This window comes from Triticum aestivum, chromosome 4A (assembly GCF_018294505.1).
Source record: "Triticum aestivum cultivar Chinese Spring chromosome 4A, IWGSC CS RefSeq v2.1, whole genome shotgun sequence".
Lineage (NCBI taxonomy): Eukaryota > Viridiplantae > Streptophyta > Magnoliopsida > Poales > Poaceae > Triticum > Triticum aestivum.
Genome location: NC_057803.1, coordinates 387,069,030 through 387,075,528, shown reverse-complemented (window position 1 = coordinate 387,075,528; position 6,499 = coordinate 387,069,030).

Genomic DNA, 6,499 nt, shown 5'->3' with positions numbered 1-6,499 from the left:
GCCGATCATGGAGATTTGGGACGCCATGGATTTGAGAGGAGGGTTAGGATTAGTGGAACTGCCGTAATATGAAAGGACGGGACGACTTGGAGCGGTTTATCGATTGTAAAAATGTCGAATGGGGGGGGCATGCGAATGGCAGGGTAGTGGCTTGCCTGGTGGATAAATGGATTCATGCACAGTACTATGGGGCCCAATTAGATTTCATGCCTACTCGACGCCCAATTAAATGGCTTTCGATGTCATGTCAAGCGTCGGGAAAATTACAGGTGATACGAAGCTTTCCATTCTCCCATGATACGGGCTTCGGAGAGCCCTTGGATCTGAGATCGAACGGTTGTAGGGCGTGATTCTAGACCTATGGTTGAATATCCTATCCTGGAGGGTTATTCTACAAATTTTCAGCAACTTAGCATGTGACCATTCGATCTCAGATCCAAGGGCTGCCAGCAGCCCGTATCATGGTCGCGCCTACCACGATTGTTGCCTCGCTCGCGCGGCCGCGCCCTTGGATATTTAACACGGTGCGTTAGGCTATCTAATGTTGGCATGTCATACATAGTCATCACTTAGTCACTCATACAACAAGATTAGCTATAAGTTTGGCTATAAGAGTATTTTTTGTTACTTCTCTCTATCTCTTTCTTCGTAGTATTTATTGCATTTGCCAAGGAGTGAGCTCTTCCAATGAAATGGTGCTTAGATGAGGTGCTATGGGCATTAAATGGCTTAGCAACTCAAGTCCCCAATGCATAGGTGCTTAGTTTTTTGTTGCTAAGTTTGCTTCATCTAGGTACACGCGCTTATCACAGTTTCTTCCTGGGGTCACTAAACTAGTCTGTCTCTTCTTAATTAACTTGCCACATCAGACTTTATGCCTATGTGGCAGGCTTAGCACCTGTAGGATCAAGTACAATAGTGGGCTATAAGCCCGCTTTACATGGCATTTTTGCATATCTGGGGGAAAGAGGGAAGGAAAAAGTGGAGGAGTGGGCTCTCAAGCAAGAGCCAGCCTCTACATGGTGGAGCATCGGGAGAGGCACCTGTATGGAGGTGGTTAGGAATCGGGAGACTCAAGCCGGTCATAGCGCCGCAGTTAAAATGATAATGGCAAGTCAAATCACTGGGCCCCACCTGTCCAGCAGTAACTCATTGTCAAATCACACAGCCCTACATTTGTAGCAGCCTACTCCCTCATCTTCTCGCGTCTCTGTCGAACTGACTAGGCGGAACTGCCCTGCCTACCGTGCGGGAAAAGCCCCTCCCCCGACTTTTAAATAGTACAGTATACTAATTTTGTATCCATGGATTGCGCCATGGAGAAAAGCCTCAATAAAACGGCGGTACACATGTACGGAGTATACAGCACGCCCGTCGTGTTCGCGTCACACCCCAGACAGTCGATCGGTCTGGCACGCCGCTCTCTGAATGGAACGAGTGTCATATTGTGTTTGCACACACATGTGGGACCGCAATTGAGAACCGACCATAGGCACACTCCCCGGCGCCGTAAGTCGGTTGAGTTAATAGAAGTAGTACATACGTTGGTACCTGGACGATCCCTGCAAGACACGGAAGATCAGTTCGTCCATGCATGTGACCAGACTCCAGAAGACATGCACGAAGACTACTCGGCTGCCATCTACGTCAAGCCGACCATGTTAACTAGGACATCTATCGACGGACCCCTTTTCTACGAGTTTATCTTTAATTTGAGCTTTGATCCTCCTCTAGTTTGTCCGTCAGGATTCATCTTGTCTCCTTTGGTCAGTGAGGTTATGATTTCTTGTCATGTGGCATTTTTTCGTGTTATATGTTGTAATCCGGTGCTTCAGATCAAAATGACGACAACTGCACCTTCGGGGCACGTGCATGAAGACTTCTCGACAGTCATTGCCGAGGTCAAGCCGGCTCCGGCAGGTAGACAAAAGAAAACTAGTACTCCACTATATAGGCAGGAGCCTCCGCGCTTGCTTGCTAGTGTTGCTCTCTTCACACTGTCTCGTCCTCTCCAGATCTAAACACGACAGCGGTGGCCACACACTCTCTCTCTCTCTACTCACGCTGGTCACATATCCAGCCGGATCCTCTCCATCGGGGAAGGTGAGAAGGTGCAACGTTCATGTGGTCGTCCTCGGCGATGGCTCTTACCCACTGCCAGCGCGTCCCGATCAGCATGCCTTGCCGTTCTCTCCCAAGCATCACTGGCAAGGGAGGGCCTCCCACCCCTTCTTCCTCGCTGCCGTAGTGTGGGCAGATCCGGCCTCCCGCCGCCCACCTAGCGACATCCTGGCGACCCTCAGGTATAACTTCCTTCGAAACCGGCCTTTCTCTACTTCCCGAGCTCCTGACGTCGCTGCATTTGTATCTTTTACTATTTCTCAAGCCCCCTCGTGTAGATATGATCGATCGACTATTCGAAAACCACCTAATTTTTTACTGTTAAGAGGTAAAACTACTTCATGCACTCAAATCTAGTAGTACTTGGTTCAAACAAGGAAGAAAGGGGGTGGGGGTGGGGGTGGGGGAAGATTTGTTACCTGAATCTATGACTTGGTCGAAAGAGGAAATAATGGGGGCGAAAAGTAGCAGAGACTGGCTACCAACTGGTCTCTAGGTCTAATAGGGAAATAAAGGGAACGCAGTACAAACTCAATATAAACCCGATCTATTGGTTGAAAAAGGAAAGAAAGTGGGGACTAGGGGACAAGTCAACAGAGTAAGTCCAGCACTATATTTGCTAGCCTCACAGAGTATAAGGTGGCTATATACCGAACAAAAATGCGACCAACCCAGATATCCTCTTCTGATGTTTGTTGCCGCGAGCCACTCTTATGTAATGCCACTGGTAAAATGTAGTAGTCCCACTGTTATAAGTAAGGACACGTTAAACCAATGTTGTTTTCAATGTAATGCCTCCAGTAATATGAATCAATGGCACTTTTTTTCATGTCCTGCTAAATTTCCCATTAAGTATGTTGCTTACGACCAACCTTGATGTTGCTCAATTTTATTGCAACTAATGAAGAAGCTCTGTGGGTTTCGTTTTCTGATGGAAATGGAACCGGGACCGGATCCCTTTTCTTAAAAGAAGAAGAAGAAGCTGCTAGCTCATGGGACATTGCTTCATTTTAGGTGAACTGCACCAAAAGGTCCCATGAATTGAATCATCCATGTTGGTGACTGGTGTTATCCCTTCTATGATGGTGTTGACTACAGATATGGTTCCCATAACGAGGCATGTTCCTTTTTGGTCAAACCGTTTGCCAAAGATCCTGCATGTTGATCCTGCTCTTGTGCTACTATTTTGGCACTGCCATGATAAAGCAGTAATGTTATTATTTTGCACCTTAATCTAGTGGCACTATTAATTTGAGGCAATGTTTTGGCACCGCTAGTGGCACTGTTTTTTATATATCAAAAGAGGGGGTTCCCTCCGATTTCATTAAAGAAACCCAACCATAAAGAACCATTATCCGATAACATACTAGTGTAAACGGGTAGTTATGCAACTACTACTAGAACTGACTGATTACTAGCAGGAGATAAGTTTCCCACATAAGCTAGGCAGGTAGGGGGACGCAGCACCAGCTCGACCAAGTTTGGATTACAACCCAAATTCTACCACAGAATCATTAGGGGGAAGATAGGGACTGAAAGAGCCGGCTTCAGCCCACTAATAAAGCAATCATGTCTTTTCACAATAACATGGCCAAAGAAAGTTAGCACTACAAAATCATATAGTCTGGCTATGCTCCATCTTCACCACACAAAATATTCACATCATGCACAACCCCGATGACAAGCCAAGCAATTGTTTCATACTTTTGACGTTCTCAAACCTTTTCAACTTTCACGCAATACATGAGCGTGAGCCATGGACGTAGCACTATAGGAGGAATAGAATATGGTGTTGGAGAAGACAAAAAGGATAAGATAGTCTCACATCAACTAGGCGTATCAACGGGCTAGGGAGATGCCCATCAATAGATATCAATGTGAGTGAGTAGGGATTGCCATGCAACGGATACACTAGAGCTATAAGTGTATGAAAGCTCAAACTGGAAACTAAGTGGGTGTGCATCCAACTTGCTTGCTCATGAAGACCTCAAGCATTTGAGGAAGCCCATCATCGGAATATACAAGCCAAGTTCTATAATGAAGATTCCCACTAGTATATGAAAGTGATAACTCAAGAGACTCTCTATATGAAGAACATGGTGCTACTCTGAAGCACAAGTGTGGTAAAAGGATAGTAACATTGCCCCTTCTCTCTTTTTCTCTCATTTTTTTCTTTTTTTTGGGCTTTCTCTTTTTTGTCCTTTCTCTTTTTTTTCGTCCGAAGTCTCATCCCGACTTGTGGGGGAATCGTAGTCTCCATCATCCTTTCCTCACCGGGGCAATGCTCTAATAATGATGATCATCACACTTTTATTTACTTACAACTCAATATTACAACACAATACTAGAACAAAGATATGACTCTATATGAATGCCTCCGACGGTGTACCGAGATGTGCAACGATCTAGCGTAGCAATGACATCAAAAAACGGACAAGCCATGAAAACATCATGCTAGCTATCTTACGATCATGCAAAGCAATATGACAATGAATGCTCAAGTCATGTATATGATGATGATGGAAGTTTCATGGCAATATATCTCGGAATGGCTATGGAAATGCCATGATAGGTAGGTATGGTGGCTGTTTTGAGGAAGTTATATGGTGGGTTTAAGGTACCGGCGGAAGTTGCGCGATACTAGAGAGGCTAGCAATGGTGGAAGGGTGAGAGTGCGTATAATCCATGGACTCAACATTAGTCATAAAGAACTCACATACTTATTTCAAAAGTCTATTAGATATCGAAACAAAGTACTACGCGCATGCTCCTAGGGGGATAGATTGGTAGGAAAAGACCATCGCTCGTCCCCGACCGCCACTCATAAGGAAGACAATCAATAAATACCTCATGCTCCGACTTCGTTACATAATGGTTCACCATACGTGCATGCTACGGGAATCACAAACCTCAACACAAGTATTTCTACTAATCCACAACTACCCACTAGCATGACTCTAATATCACCATCATTATATCGCAAAACTATTGCAAGGAATCAAACATATCATATTCAGTGATCTACAAGTTTTATGTAGGATTTTATGACTAACCATGTGAATGACCAGTTCCTGTCGTCTCTCTAAATAGATATAAGTGAAGCAAGAGAGTTTAATTCTTTCTACAAAAGATATGACCACGCTCTAACAAATATAAGTGAAGCAAAATAGCATTCTACAAATGGTGGTTGTCTATGTAAAGAGAAACAGGCAATCCAAACTTCAAATGATATAAGTGAAGCACATAAAGCATTCTATAAAGCCATACTCAAAAGATATAAGTGAAGTGCATAGAGCATTCTATAAATCAACCAAGGACTATCTCATACCAGCATGGTGAATAAAAGAAAAGTGAAAACTAAATTCAAAAGACGCTCCAAGATTGCACATATCACATGAACGAAATGAATCCGAAAACATACCGATACTTGTTGAAGAAAGAGGGGATGCCTTCCGGGGCATCCCCAAGCTTAGACGCTTGAGTCTCCTTGAATATTTACTTGGGGTGCCTTGCGAATGCCCAAGCTTGAGCTCTTCCCTCTCTTCCTTATTCTCACATCGAGACCTTCTCGATCATCGAACACTTCATCCACACAAAACTTCAACAGAAAACTCGGTAAGATCCGTTAGTATAATAAAGCAAATCACTACTCTATGTACTGTTTCAAACCAATTCATATTTTGTTTTTGCATTGTGTCTACTGTAATATAACTTTTTCATGGCTTAATCCACTAATATAAATTGATAGTTTCATCAAAACAAGCAAACTATGCATCAAAAATAGAATCTGTCTAAAACAGAACAGTCTGTAATAATCTGAACTTTCACCATACTTCTGATACATCAAAAATTCTTCCAAAATAGGGAAGAATAAACAATTTTTATAGAAAGACAATGCAAAAAGAATCAGAGCCATTTGACGTTTCAGTAAAAAATGTAAAATCGCGCGCTACAGCCAAAGTTTCTGTCCTGCACCGTACAAACCAACAAGCAAAGTAAACATACTAAAGGCAAACCTTGGCACATTATTTTAATAATACAATGGAATTGTACAAGGGGATAATTATTTTTGTTGAAAAGTTTCTGTAATGAAGATTCACAAAGTTGCTGTGAGCATGAACGAAGTTCAAGGAGCTCTCCCACTTCAACAATGCTTGTCTTTCTCACTTTCACTTTCTTTTTTGAAAAAGTTTTGGGTTCCCCTCTTTTTTTAAAACTATATAAAAGCACTCAACAGAAATAAATGACTCTATAAAACTTCCGGGTTGTCTCCCTGGCAGCGCTTTCTTTAAAGCCATTAAGCTAGGCATATAGTGCTCAAGTAATGGATCCACCCAGATCCCAAGGTATATCAAAGCCAATTTTAATTAACAATGAT